Source organism: Neomonachus schauinslandi, chromosome 1 (assembly GCF_002201575.2).
Source record: "Neomonachus schauinslandi chromosome 1, ASM220157v2, whole genome shotgun sequence".
In the NCBI taxonomy this organism is placed as follows: Eukaryota; Metazoa; Chordata; class Mammalia; order Carnivora; family Phocidae; genus Neomonachus; species Neomonachus schauinslandi.
The window spans coordinates 160,576,978-160,593,001 of record NC_058403.1 but is presented as its reverse complement, the minus strand read 5'-3'; the positions used below and the strand labels follow the sequence as shown (position 1 = coordinate 160,593,001).

Below are 16,024 nucleotides of genomic sequence, written 5' to 3'. Positions count from 1 at the left end.
CAATTCTTGCCATTTCCCAGGCAAGTTTCTGTCTCAGGACCTTTGCACTTGTCATCACTCATTTATCTGCATGGCTTACTCTCTCACACCTTTCAAGCTTTCACTCAAATGTCACCTTCTCTGTGAGCCATCTATGACCACTCAATCCCTCCCCCCTCAATATGCCCTATTCTTCTTTCCTGCTTTTACTTTTCTCATTAGAACTTATTATAAAATAATGATTTTTATTTTTTATCTTGTTTATTCTATCTCCCCACATAAAACATAAATTAACTTCTATGAAAGCAGAAATCTGTTTTCTTCCCCAGTGCTCAGAACCTAGTTAGCCCTCATTAAATATTTTTAAATGCATAAAATAAACAAATGATATTTCTCTTCAAAACACTATCCAATAGATTTTGTAAAATGGTTCCTTACCATGCAAACTGATGTTTTCTTAGCATCACATTCAACAAATCCACTTTCTAAAATATACTGAGCACCTACCATGTAATTAGGCACTGTAAGCACTACTGTTCATCCATGATTAAGTATGGAAATGTAAAAATCTGATTCATAACAGGGCTGTACCACCAAAAAGTCTGCAGAAATAAAAACTGAGTCTTTGATTAAAAAGAAGAAAGATGGGGCACCTGGGTGGCTCAGTCGTTGAGCATCTGCCTTCGGCTCGGGTCATGATCCCGGGGTCCTGGGATCGAGCCCCACGTCGGGCTCCCTGCTCTACGGGAAGCCTGCTTCTCCCTCTCCCACTCCCCCTGCTTGTGTTCCTTCTCTCGCTGTGTCTCTCTGTGTCAAATAAATAAATAAAATCTTAAAAAAAAATAAATTTAAAAAAAGTAAAAAGAAGAAAGATGCCTACAGCTCTCTGCAATGCAGTAACAAGCCTTTATACTGATATAATAGTCTTCCACACAAAATTTCTCCTCTGACCCACAACAATCCCATGAGGTTTATGTAAAGCAAGTAATGATAAGCTCAATTTTGGAGATGAGAAAACAACCATACTATAACTCAAAGCATGGCAGTAACAATGTCAAAACTGGGATTGAAGTCTGTCAATTTTTAGTTAAAAATTCTCCAATATCAGGGGCACCTGGGTGGCTCAGTCAGTTAAGCCTTTGCCTTTGGCTCTGGTCATGATCTCAGGGTCCTAAGATCGAGTCCCGCATCTCTCTCTCTATCTGTAATAATTAAATAAAATCTTAAAAAAAAAAAATCTCTACTATCATACCTCTTCTTGCAAATGATACTGAACCAGACTACAAAATCATACAGCTACATATTACCCTAAAGATACTAAGTTTCCATGTCTATGCAGAATGAGAACAAACTGTTCATCCAAGTCACAATCCCGACTTGAGGCATAAGTATTCAAACAGCTTCCTGTTACTTGTAAGTCTAACCCAGAGTCCAATGACATTCAGGAAGAATGTAAGAAATGAGCTGTTATATCCACACAACAAGAAAAGTTCTAATTAAGTTATATGACAATTGCTTAAAAAAAAAGAGAGAGAATGGGAGAAAGGAAGATGGAACAAGTGAATGAATAAGAATGAAGTTCTAGTAAGGAAAGAGTCAATGTTAAGTCATTATTGTCTAATGCTCTGAGTACCTAAGTGATGCAGTTTTGCAATACAAGAAAAAAGACATACCTCCTCAAAATCCCAGCACAACAGCTTTCCTTTCTTTGCACAGATGAGGATGAACAGTTGTAATCCAAAGTATTTCCCAAAAAGTTATTTTTTAAAAGGACAAAGAAACAGAAGATCCATATGAAAAGAGATCCAGCCTGGGAGGATGGAGACTTTGTCTTCTAATCTTGTGATCAAGAGTTGCTGTTCACCAAGTGTCAGCATCTGAAGAAAGTGCTAACTGTGGGTGTGTCCTCGACAAAGTAATACCTGCTGGGACAGGGAGCAAGAGGAGAAATACTACTAAATGCAAATGACTGGCTGGCAAATAATTACCAGTTGTCAGTCTGCAAAATGTTTTAAGTTGATATTAGTAATACTGAAAGATCACATGGAGGTAATAGAAGTGGCCAAGCCCAGGTGGCACTGGGGTTATCAATGTCAGCTGCAATCAAAGGTACACTTCAGCAGGTAATCCAGCTCTCTGATTACTAATAAATAAGCAGTATAGTAAAACAAAGTATAAAAATTTATTTCATGTTGGGTGCCTGGGTGGCTCAGTTGGTTAAGCGACTGCCTTCGGCTCAGGTCATGATCCTGGAGTCCCTGGATCGAGTCCCACATCGGGCTCCCTGCTCGGCAGGGAGTCTGCTTCTCTCTCTGAACCTACCTCCTCTCATGCTCTCTATCTCATTCTCTCTCTCAAATAAATAAATAAATAAAAATCTTTAAAAAAAAAATTTATTTCATGTTTTTTATAGCAAGATGATGCTCATATCATACAACCAAATACAGATAAATAATATTAAGTAGTTTGGCATACAGACCAAGCACTCTGGTGCCTTAAAAAACAAATATTATAAAACAGATGTCTATGTCAGCAGGTATCTACGTCAAAAGAAAATATAAAATAACATGAAAAAAATACATAGGTAGGTCTGGCAGAAAAACGAAGTCAATGTGGAAACCAAGAGATAAGGTTAATTTAACACATATAGTGGTTTTGTATACCCTTCAGATAGCTTACAGAATTAGGAATGTTTTATTTTGGCAGCATATTAAGATAGTATTTCTTGACACCTGCCATGTCACTGCATTTCTATCAAACTACAAATTATAGAATATATAGTAAACTGAAATGAAATGCACTGAATGGGATTAAGAGTAGATAAGACAATGCAGAAGAAAAGAGTTGTGAATGTAAAGACACAATAATAGAAACTACCCAAAATGAAACCCAGAATACAAGAAAACTAAGAAAAAAGGGCACAGCATCAGTGAGCTATGGGACAAACTCAAGGAGCTTAATAACATATGTGTAATTGGAATCTTGGCAGGTGGAAGATTTAAAAAAACAATATCCAAAAATTTTCTAAATTTGATGAAAGTAACAAACCTACAGATCAAAGAAGCTCAACAAACACTAAGCTCAAGAAACGAAGAAAGCTAAAACTCCAAGAAATACTTGGAATCAATTTCCTTAAATCCAGAGGTAAGGGAAAAAAAAAAATCTTAAAAGCAGCCAGAGAAGATAGAGCTCCAATGTCAGGCTCCATGCTCAGCTGGGAGTCTGATTAAGGATTCTCTTTCTCGGGTGCCTGGGTGGCTCTGTCAGTTAAGCGTCTGCCTTCAGCTCAGGTAATGATCCCAGGGTCCTGGGATCAAGTCCTCCGCATCAGCTCCCTGCTCGTCAAGGAATCTGCTTCTCCCTCTGTCCCTCCCCCCTGCTAGTGCACACGCTCTCTCTCTCTCTCTCCAATAAATAAATAAAAATAAACATTTTTTTAAAAAAAGGATTCTCCTCCTCCCTCTTTCTCTGCCCCTCCCCCTGCTTGCATACACATGTGCTTGCCCTCTCTCTAAAATTAATAAATAAATCTTAAAAAAAAAAAAAGAAGGCAGCCAGAGGAATACAGAATGGAGGAAAGTATTTGCAAATTATATATTTCATAAGTAATTAATATCCAGAATATAGAAAGAATGCCTACAACTCAACAAACCACAAAAAAATGAACCCAACAGAAAAATGGACAAAGAACCTGAATAGACATTCGTCCAAAGAAGATATATGAATGGCAATTAGTACATGAAGATGCTCAACATAACTAATTATTAAGAAAATACAAATCAGGGCTCCTGGGTGGCTCAGTTGGTTAAGCGACTCCCTTGGGCTCAGGTTGTGATCCTGGAGTCCCAAGATCGAGTCCCGCATCGGGCTCCCTGCTCAGCGGAGAAGCTGCTTCTCCCTCTGACCCTCCCCCCCTCATGCTCTCTCTATCTCATTCTCTCTCTCAAATAAATAAATAAAATCTTTAAAAAAAAAAAAGAAAGAAAATGCAAATCAGGGGTTCCTGGGTGGCTCAGTCAGTTAAGCATCTACCTTCGGCTCAGGTCATGGTCTCAGGATCCTCAGATCAAGCCCTGCACCCAGCTCCCTACTCAGCAGGGAGTCTGCTTCTCTTCTGTTTCTTCTTCTCCCTCTGTCCCCTCCCCGCTACTCATGCTCGCACTTGCGTGCACTCTCTCTCAAATAAATAATATCTTAAAAAAAAAAAAAAGCAAATCAAAACCACAATGAAATACCATCTCATACTCATTAGGATGGCTACTATTAAAAAACACACACACACAGAAAATAACAATGTTGGCAAGAATGTGGAGAAAACAACAGAGCCACTGTGAAAAACAGCATGGCAATTCCTCAAAATTTAAACATAATTATCATATGATCCAGCAATTCCACTTCTAGGTACATACCCAAAAGAACTAAAAGCAGGACCTCAAAGAGGTATTTGTACACTCATGTTCACAGCTCTATTCACAATAGCTAAAACATAGAAACAACACAAACGTCCACTGACAGAAAAACGGATAGCAAAATGTGGTCTATACATACAATGGAATATTATTTGGCTTCAAAAAGGAAAGGAATTCTGACACATATTACAACATGGATGAACCTTTATGACATTATGCTAAGTGAAGTAACCCAGTCACAAAAAGACAAATACTACTGCTATGATTCCACTTACATGAATTACCTAAAGTAGTCAAAATCACAAACAGAAAGTAAAATGGTGGTTACCAGAGGCTTGGGGAATGGGGAGTTGCTTTTTTAATACGTACCATTTCACTTCTGCAAGATGAAGAGTTTTGGAAAAAGATGGTTGTGATAGTTGCACAATGATAGGAATGTACTAAATACCACTGAACAGTACAATTAAAATGGTTAAGATGGTAAATTTTATGTTACATGTACTATACCAGAACTTTTAAAAACTGAAGGAAAAATAGAAGGCAGCCAAAAGAAAACCACCACATATTATATACAGAGGCATAAAGAATGATAGCTGACTTCTCACGGGAAACAATGTGGACCAGAAGACAATGAGGTAACATCTTTAAAACACTTAAAGAAAAATACTGTCAACCTAGAATTCTATATCTAGTGAAAATAGCTTCTATAAATCAAGGCAAATTAAAGACTTCCTTAGACATACAAAAGCTGAAAAACTTCATCACCAGCAAAGCTGCACTACAAGAAATGTTAAAGAAGTCCTTCATTCAGAAGAAGTACCAGTAGAAATCTGGAACTACACAGGAAAATGAAGAGCATTGGAAGTAGTAAACAGAATATAGATACAATATTTGACAAAGGCTTTTATTATAATGAGATAACAGATTCATTTACATTGTTAAAATATAGGGGAAAAAGCACTAACAAAAATTTTCACAATACATCTATCTTCCAAAATGCTTGTCTTCAAAAAATAAAGTACCCTGATTAATAGAACTCATTTCCTATCACAACATCCCTGTAGAGTCAATATTATCTTTTCTACAAAAAAAACTGTCCCAAGGTATAAGTTATTGGTCCAGTAATAATGAGCTTTTAGACAAGTAAAATTAAAATATTCTTGGTTCCAGCCCAGTGTTGTATTACACAAACACTTTTAAAGGGCTTGCCTACTGGGGCGCCTGGGTGGCTCAGTCATTAGGCGTCTGCCTTTGGCTGGGGTCATGATCCCAGGGTCCTGGGATTCAGCCCCACATCGGGCTCCCTGCTCTGCAGGAAGCCTGCTTCTCCCTCTCCCTCCCCGCCTGCTTGTGTTCCCTCTCTCGCTGTCTCTCTCTGTCAAATAAATAAATCTTTAAAAAAAAAGGGGGGGGCTTGCCTACAGAGATATTCTTGGGATAAAGTATGTTGGTGGAACCTCAAAGTCACTTAAAAGTAAAGCTAGCAAAGAATGTTCCTTGCTTTCAAGAAGTATGAAAAACAGCATTAGATTTCAATGAATTGGTCAAGCTACCCCAAACTGGCAAAAGAAGAACACTTTTGCCAAGTCTTGCTGAGGAAATTGAATTTATCAAAGCAAAGGTGTTGAAGCAATAACTGCAAAACAAAGCTTCAGGGTTGGGGGCTCCTGGGTGGCTCAGTCGTTAAGCGTCTGCCTTCGGCTCAGGTCATGATCCCAGGGTCCTGGGATCCAGCCCCGCATCGGGCTCCCTGCTCTGGGGGAAGCCTGCTTCTCCCTCTCCCACGCCCCGTTTGTGTTCCCTCTCTCGCTGTGTCTCTCTCTGTCAAATAAATAAATAAAATCTTAAAAAAAAAAAAAAAATTCTTCCATTAAAATCTTAAAAAAAAAAAAACACAAAGCTTCAGGATTGGGTGCTAAAACAGGAAAAAGAAAACGCTAATATTTAACGCCACTTTACTATAGTCCAAACCTCAGAGGGAATGTGGTTAATAAGAATAAAACCTCTATAATATCACTAATGTCAAATAGATTACAGAATGGGAATCCTGCCTACTATCCCTCTGAATACATAATGTTAAAAATAATTCATACAGGGCGCCTGGGTGCCTCAGTTGGTTAAGCGACTGCCTTCAGCTCAGGTCATGATACTGGAGTCCTGGGATCGAGTCCCACATCAGGCTCCCTGCTCAGCAGGGAGTCTGCTTCTCCCTCTGACCCTCCCCCCTCTCATGCTCTATCTCATTCTCTCTCTCAAATAAATAAAATTTAAAAATAATAATAATAATAATTCATACACTCAGAGATTCCTTTAGACCACAAGCAGATCTTCTGATCCAACTTCACAATGAGATACTACTTGCTACTAGGAAAGATAACTAAATGGTATACAACATAATTCAGGATGTTCCTCTAACAGAATTCTAGGGAAGGCTACCTACTGTTGCCCCATCTGGACCAAAATTCTCTACAAAGACAACAGGAAAATTATGTGATTTCACTATTCACTGATAAATACCATGCCAAGAGAAAGGAGCATTCTTTCAGCACTTTACACCAAATAAGCCACTGGGTAATGTAACTTCCTTTCCAATATGAAAATAAAAATTATCAAAAGAACCTAAAACATGTTCAAACAAAAACCTTTCCATGGATGTTCATAGCAGCATTATTCATAATACCCAAAAAGTGAAAACAACTCAAATGTCCATCAACTGATAAATGAACAAAATGTCTTATGTCCATACAATGGATTATTATTCATCCACAAAAAAGGAATTATGTTCTGAAATATGCTACAACGTGGATGAATCTTAAAAACATTGTTAAACAAAAGTCAGAAATAAAAGACCATATGTTATATAATTCCACTTAAATGAAATGTACAAAATCAGCAAACCCACAGGGACAAAAATCAGTCTAGTGATTGCCAGAGGATGGGGTGACTGCCAGAGGATGGGAAGAGGAACTGCTTAATTAATACAAAGTTTCTTTTTGGGTTGATGAAACTGTTCTGGAGTTAGTAGTGGTGGTTGCACAACATTGTGAATGTACCTAAAAGCCTCCAAACTGTACATTTTAAATGGTTAAAATGATGAATTGTGTTAAACAATGTTTCTAAGGTGTTGGTTGTCTAGTACTTGTATCTCCCACTACTTAACAAAATGTTGTGTTCATAAAAAAAATCATTCAAAATACTTTTTAAAATTTGAAATAGTGACATTCTGGCAAAGGCAAAACTACAGGGACAGTAAAGAGATCAACAGTTGCCAGGGGCTGGTATCAGGAGAGGTAAATAGGTGAGCGAAAACTTTTTAGAGCAATGAAACTACAGGACACCATAATGGTGAATATAAGATTTTTTTTTTTAAAGATTTTTATTTATTTATTCATGAGAGACAGAGAGAGAGAGAGGCAGAGGGAGAAGCAGGCTCCCAAGGAGCAGAGAGCCCGATGCGGGACTCGATCCCAGGACCCTGGGATCATGACCTGAGCCGAAGGCAGACGCTTAACCATCTGAGCCACCCAGGCACCCGAATATAAGATATTAAAAGTTGTCAAAACCCGTTCTGTTTTAAAGCACAGAGAATAAGCCTTAATGTATGCACATTTTAAAAAAAGATTTTATTTATTTATTTGACAGAGACACAGTGAAAGGGAACACAAGGAGGGGGAGAGGGAGAAGCAAGCTTCCCACCGGAGCAGGGAGCCCGACTTGGGGCCAATCCCAGGACCCCGGGATCATGACCTGAGCCAAAGGCAGACACCTAATGACTGAGCCACCCACGTGCCCCAATGTATGCAAATTTTTAAATAATCCTTTAAGATGTAAAGGGATCTCAGCATAGAATGCAGAATGTGACAAAACAATCTAAATCTATTACAAATATGAAACAACCTCACAAAGCAGATAAAATGCTGACCAAGTAATGCTAGAAATAAGGAGAGTCTGTAAGACTAAAGGCAAAAGGAACTATCAATAAGCATTGTGTTCTAGTCGATAAAGTTGTTTCCCACAGATACACAGATTAACAATTCTGAAACCACTTCAAATGTATACTGGAATTGGAGAATTATATAAATGGATAGCAGAGCATGGGAGCCAGGTTTCTGACTGAAGTGGAGGTGGTTAGAATGATCCAAGTGATAAGGAATTTAGAGTTGGAAACATCAGTATGAATTCATGTTTAGTTTAATATAGACAAATGATTACATATAGAAAGATTTACAGATGTGTATATACACAGCTTAATTTATACACATTTATCTCTTTGTTCTGTCACTCAGATGGCCTAGAAGTAACAATACTCAAGTAGCAACTAGCACATCTAGCACCCAAAATCTTAGTTTCTAATACCATTTCCCAAAAAAAAAGGAACTAGGGCTCCTTAGAAAAATGGCTGACTACTGGACTGGAACATGATATATAAAAGATGAGCCTGGAGCATTGTATGTTTCCAGAAAGAAAGTGCTCATTCACACATAACTGTGGGAGTATGTCAAAGGGAAGGGATACAGAAGCCAAGTGAAAGAGTTCCCAACAGCCAAACCTCAAACAACCTGAGCAACAAAATTTATGTAGATACTCTACCCTTGAGGTGGAGCATAACTCATCACTCATTAAGGCGTCACACAGTAACTTTTTTCCAGAGAATGGCACAGAAAGGGAGGAACAAAAGGGTAACTTACAGTTGAGAAAACAAACACTACCACAAACTGGGTGATCAAGGTTAACATCAACATCGGCAAGTGATATCACTAGTATGTACTCTTGATTTGTGATGAGAATGACAATTTACCTCTGTGGTCTTTCCAAAATCACATTACATCAGTCTAACCATCAGAAAAGCATCAGACAAGTACCAATTGAAGGACATTCTACAAAAATACCTAATCAATTATCTCTGAAACTGCCAAGGCCATTAAAAACAAGGAAAGTCTGAGAAACTGTCAGAACCAAGAGGGGCTGAGAAGACATAACTATGAAATATAATGTGGCATCCTGAATGGGATCCTGGAACACAAAAAGGGACATTAAGGGGAGGCACCTTAATGTGACAGTCAGTTAAGCATCCGATTCTTGATTTCAGCTCAGGTCATGATCTCAGGGTTGTGAGATCAAGCTCCACATTGGGCTCTGCACTGAGCTCGGAGCCTGCTTAGGATTCTCTCTCTCCCTCTCCCCCCCCCACCTCCCCTTGACATTAAGGGAAAACTGTGGAACTCTGAGTATAGACTTAGTAATACTGTATCAGTATTGGTTCATTACTTGTGACAAATTTACCACACTAATAGAAGATGTTAATAATAAGGGAAATTGGGTGTGGGATAGAAAGGAACTCTGCACTATCTTCACAATAATGCAGTGAATATAACACTGTTCTAAAAAAAAGAAAAAGTTTATTTTAAAAGTTTTTTTTTTTTTTTTAACTGTAAACTACTGCATGCCTGAAATTTTACTCAGTGCATGGGCACAAAAGATACCTGAAACATGGTTTTGGCCCTTAAGAAGCTTACTGTCTCACTGTGAGGTAAGAAATATGCTCATGAAACAAATATAAGAAAATATTAAACTGAGAAGCGTAGATAAAAGTATATTAGGAATATAGAGAAGGTCTAGAATTATGAGAGTAGACTTCATCAAGGAGATAAAAGTTGAGTCTGTACCTTAAAATGTACTTCAGGGTACCAAAGTAAAAAAGAATAAATTGGTATACTCATAAGAACAACCAGAGGGTGAAGAAACAAGACTAAAAGAAATGAAAGAAATGAAATTTAGCCCTGAAAAGTGAAGATTTAAATGGGAGACAACAGCAGTGTTCAAATACTTTAAGAATCATGTGGCAGAATAGAGTAACATCATACTGTCATTTAACTTACTAGCTGACCTCTGGTAAAATGTGACCAACGCTCAAGGACATAGAGAGTGACAGCTGTTTGGTAAAGCCACAAGAGGAAATGCCAATTTGGAAAGACAGGAAGCAGGTGGCCAAGTTCTTCTCTGCAACTTTTCAAAGGACAGTGTGCATATGAGCCCACTAAAGCAAAAATTTAAATCTAAATCTTGCAAACATTTATTGACCACTTACCATGTGCTTCCATACATATTATCTCATAAATATCACAACACATTTCTGAACGTTTATCAATGTAATAAAGGCTTAAAGTAAAAATACAATAAAATTAGCCCTGCAAGGAAGCAGGAACACATAAAATTCTCCACCATCCACCACTCTCTGATAGGGATTTGACAGCTGTTTTAAAAAGCAAAATTGTTTAAGGTCTACATATCTACGTAATAATTTATTTCCTCCTGCTCCTTCCTTCAGTAATGCTCTGTGGCTCTCAGTCTGCAAAGTGCATAAGAATTACATATCATTATATATACAAAAACATGCACACAGTACTTTTTAAGCATTTTAAGGGATTTTTTTTTTTTTTAAAGTAGGCTCCACAACCAGCGTGGAGCCCAACACCAATCAGGCTTAAACTCACAACCTGAGCTGAATTCAAGAGTCAGACGCTTAACCAACCAAGCCACCTAATTGCCCCACAATTTAAAGGATTTTCAAGTATAGTTTTCATTTTATACGATTTTTGTTTCAAGTGCTGACTTCAGTTAGAACTGAATCCTGGGAACGCAGGACAACTCCACTGCAAGCTTCCTCCATGGTCACCGAAAGGCAGCATCAGGGAAAAAAGGTAGAAAGGGTGAATCCTATTACAACATGAAGAACATTCTAACAATTAGAGCTATCTAAAATTCTCATAGGCTACCTCAAAGCAATGAATTTACTGTCATCAGAGGTTTCAAACAGAAGCTGAAAAATCACTGAGCACATTTTAGAAGAAAGCAATTGGGTAGAAAGTTAAGATTCCTTCCAAGTCTTAGATTCTATTATGGGTAGACTTTTAAAACCTGACAGGAAGAGGGCAACCTAGTTAAGAACAAAATGAAAGAAAGACAAAGCCAAGAATGACATGGTATGTAAAAAGTTCAATGCTGGGGAACACAGGAGCAGCTCATTTCCACCTACAGATCTTTGTACCTGCTGTTTCATTTGCCAGCAAAGTTCTTCCATCTTTTAGACCACAACTCAGGTATCTTCTCCTTAGTGAGGCCTCTCCACGACCCCCACCAGTCACTCACTGGTCACATCATCTTATGTTATTTTCCTCATAGCTGTTATCAGGAATCAGCAAACTTTTTCTATAAAGGGCCAGATTACAGCCTACAGGCCAAATCCAGCTTGTCCCATGTTATAGTATGGCCAAAGGGGGGGAAAAATCACGAATAATAGTATTTTGTGACATGGGAAAATGATATGAAATTCCAAAATTTAATTAGAACATAGAAACACTGTTTATGTACTGCCTGTGGCTACTTTACACTAAACAACAGAGTAGTTGCAACAGAAACTGTATGGCCCATAAGGCCTAAAATATTTATTTTCTGGTCTTTTACAGAAAAAGTTTGCTAACTGCTGATTTATAGCATTACCTGGAATTATCATGTTTGCCTGCTATTCTCATTCTCATACACACAGAAAAAAGCTCAGTAACAAGGACCTCGTCTATTTTGTTCCCCACCATAGCCCAGTACTTAGAAAAACTCCTGGAACAAAATAAGGACTCAATAAATACTTTATGAATAAATAAATGAGTGATCCATAAATGTCATTCTGAGGAATTTAAACTTAAGCCCTCAGCCATTATATGTTTTGTACATATATGACAGGCATAAAAACTCTTGCAGAAAAGGGGAAATATTCTAGTACAGAGAAGGAGCAAACAGCTTAAAGAAATGGTGCTCACCAACCAGTCCAGGTCACTGGGTTTCTTCATCAAACTGTACAGGTTTTTTTGTGCTCATAAAAGATTCTCTCAACCACTGGAAGGTGTAACAACATTCTGTCAGCTGACTGCGCTTCTATTTATCTTAAGATACAAATACTCTGAGAAATCTAATTTCCTATACATAGTACACGGCACCCACACCATGCCAAATCTTAATGCTCATAATTATAACAGATCTTGATCACATGCTAATGAAATTTTAATATCTAAATTTTTCCTATGCTGATCAGCAATCTATTTTGTAAGCAACTGAAAACTCTTTAGAAATTAAAAGGTTACCGCCCACAGACCAGAAGCAGCTTTTTAATCCTTCTATACTAGCCAGAGAGTGGGTGTGTGATTTCAAAAAAAATAGAAGCCAACTCTGTTGGTAGAGGACGAGATATAGTTAAAATCCCACCTATAAGCATGGTGTGTTACAGGACACTAGTAAAACTACCACCTACTCACAATTCCAGTCTCACTGTTCTAATCTACAAATGGAGAAAAAAACGTATCTAGCCCCTGGAGGAATCTTGTCATTAACATTTTCATAAGGTTCTTTCCTCCAGGCAACAATTTTTTTTTTTTTTAAGATTTTATTTATTTATTTGACAGACACAGTGAGAGAAGGAACACAAGCAGGGAGAGCAGCAGGCAGAGGGAGAAGCAGGCTCCCCGCGGAGCAGGGAGCCCGATGTAGGGCTCGATCCCAGCACTCTGGGATCATGACGTGAGCCAAAGGCAGACTTAACCAACTGAGCCACCCAGGCGCCCCTTTGCAACAATTTCTATACACAGGTACTTCAAAGACAAGGATTTGGTTTAACCAATCACTCCCAAAATGTAACATACTGGTCAGAAGACCTAAACATATCAAAGTTTTATTCTAAAGCAGCTACCTGCTTTTTAAGCCCTGAATTTTTTTTTTTTTTTAAAGAATTAGCTAATTTAGGAATGCAGAGACCTTTCCTGGAGGTGCTTATGAGTATGTAAGACTTACAGCAACCATTTTGGATTAGAGTGTGTGTTTTCATCTTCCCTTCCTCTGTGACAAGTGAGGATGAAAAGGCAGCCCGCAAAAGCTTTGACTAGAATCTACCAACACTCATATGTATGGTGTCACCAAAGAAAAAGGGGGAAAATTAGCCAACAGCTCAAGTGGGCTGCTTCAAGAAACTCTGCTGCAGATTCACCTCACCATCAATGTTGTTGAGGGATGAGCCAAACCAACAACTGGACCAACATTACACACACCTCTGCTTAGAATGAAAAAAAGCAGGGGTTTGCAAGCTATAAACGATCTCTGGCCCTTTAGGGAAGGAGCAACTCACTGAGCCCCCTTTTCCCTTCCTAAAAGGATTAATAAAAGGCACTCTTAGACCAAGCCCAGCCAGCCTAGACTCACAACCCACACCATACAGCACCTATTTTCCCCCGTTCCCAGTACAGCGGGCTCCTTCCTCCCATCAAACGACAAGTTCAAAATCAAAACAAAAGGTGCAAAACTGGTTTCAGATGGCAATGGCTGAGCCCCAGTGGCCAACTTCTGGGGACACCAGGACGAGCGAGGGCTCGTAGGACCCCAGACCTCCACCAGAGTCTACTCCCAAACAGTCCCTCAGGCCCCGGCCCAACTCCTCACACGCCCCTCCCTCCCCTCGGCCCTGGAGGAGGGGCGCGCTGAAAAGGGGGCGAAGAGTGGGGGTGGGGAGAGAAGCCCCAGGGTCGAAATGACAGCGGAACGAGCTGGGAAAGAAAAAGGCCCGGCGGGATGCCGGAGGACGAGTCCTAGGCCCGGAGCTCCAGCCCCGAACGGGGGCGACCAAGGGTCCGAACGGCGCCAGGCCGCGAGCGGGAAGCCGGGCCAGCGTCGGCGGCGCCGCCTGGCCACGCTCACCTCACGACTCTCCCCACCCGAGGCGGAGGGGCTGAGGGGCCGCGGCCGCCGCCAGCATCCGGGGCGGGGGCACTCACTCACCGGCGGGGAGGGGAGGAGCAGCCGGCGTCTCCGCCAGCGCCGTGGCTCGAGCTCAAGCGCCGGCTCCTGCCGCTGCAGCCGCCGCGCCGGGTCCATCCCCCCCCAACCACCCCCCTCCCGGCCCTCCCCCCGCGCCGCCTCAGCCGCCGCAGCCGCCGCAGCCGCCGCCACCGCCGCTTCAACCCCGGCGCGGGAGCGCGAACCGGCGCGAGGGAGCGAGAGCGCGCGCGCCCGCCGCCACCGCCCACAACCTCCGCCCCCAGCCAGCCGCGCACGCGTGAGGCGGCGGCGGGCGCGCGCACGCTTCAGGGGGCGGGGACGGCCCCCGGAAGGCGTGGCTCCGCCCACCCACGCGGTGGCTGAGCTTTTGAGACGAAGCGGTGCAGGTGATGCTATGCTGCTCCGGGTGGGCTCCTCCTGGCGTTAGCGTCTGAGACCAAAGCCTCCAATCTGGCCCCTTTTCCTGGGGAACGAGGCTCGAGCGCGACGCAGGCTTGAGCGCACTTCTGGCCGTTGTACGGGATCACACACCTGTTCTCCCTACCTTGATCTAAAGACCGCCTTTTTTCTCCCATCTAACAGGTTTTCGTTCGCTGCTGCAAAAAGGACCGAGACTGTTACTATTTACCGTCCAGCATTACCGCTGAAGGGACCACAAGCAGCCATCGGCCTATCTCTTTATTATCCCATTTTTCTAATTTAGTTATTCGTTTCTCACATGTATTGAGGCTTCTTCCGTGTAGTAGGCCCTGTTCCACTTGCTCGGAGAACGTTATGGAAATAAAGGCGTCCCTAGCCTTGTGAAGTTAAATCCGGTGGAGGACAACGTTAAAGGGAGAAACACACAACATTAAAACTTGTTATTAGTAAGATCTCTTCTGGGGGGGTACATGGTGCTAAGAGAACCTGGGAGGGTTGGGTGGAGGTGCTTAGTCAAGGATATGCAGGCTGGAATCCAAAGGACAACTTGAAAAGAGTTAACAAGGTCCGACAGGTGAGAGCTTGGCATGGCCAGAATGGCGCGCTGAAAGACCACTGAATGTGGGGTTGAGTGTGGGAAAAGGTAGGCAATAATTGAGGTAAGGATTTGAGCCTATAATTTGAGAATCTGGGAAGCCAGTGAGGATTTTTCATTACTTGTATTTTTAAACCATCATTTGGATAGCAGTAGGAAGAGTGATCTGGAGGGGGCTCACAGTTGGTACAGAGGGGCCAGTTAGGAGGCTGCTGTTATGGTCAAGGCAAGGTAAACTGGTGGTGGTAGAGAAGAGCACTTCTTAGGAACAGGATTTGATAGACTGGATGAAGAGTGAAGGCTAGGGAGGTGGCAAGGTTGACTTTTAGATTTAAGGTTGATGGGATGCATTAATGGACCTCAGGAGCACTGGAGGAGGCTCCTGAGGAAACTAAAAATGGATTCTAAACATGAAAGCTGAAACTATCAGTTGAGCATCTGACTCTTGATTTCAGCTCAAGTCTTGATCCCAGGGTCGTGGGTTGAAGCCCAGTGTTGGACTCCACACTGGGCGTGGAGTCTACTTAAAATTAATTAATTAATTAACTAACTAAAGTTAATTTCTAGAAGAAAACATGGAAAAAATCTTTAGTGATCTTGAAATAGGCAAAGATTTCTTAGGGTACAAAAAGAAATGGTTCGTAAGTTGAACATCGAAATTTTAAAATATTTTAAATTTAAAAAGACACCATTAAGAAAATGAAAAGGCAAGCCACAGATGGGAGGGAGAATTTGCAATACAATATATCTGACAAAAGACTTCTATCCAGAATATATGAAGAACTCTTATAACTGAGTAATAAAA

General features: G+C 40.8%; 1 protein-coding gene across 1 annotated transcript in view; it reads right to left on the bottom strand.

Annotated features, from left to right (window-relative positions):
- The window catches only part of TMCC1 (transmembrane and coiled-coil domain family 1), a 251,467-nt gene extending 237,199 nt beyond the window's left edge, over nt 1-14,268 (bottom strand). Inside the window, exon 1 of the mRNA XM_021694924.2 lies at nt 14,205-14,268. The gene's annotated coding sequence lies outside the window, so the exon portion shown is untranslated. The remainder of the gene's footprint in view (nt 1-14,204) is intronic.
- Nucleotides 14,269-16,024: the final 1,756 nt, after the last annotated feature.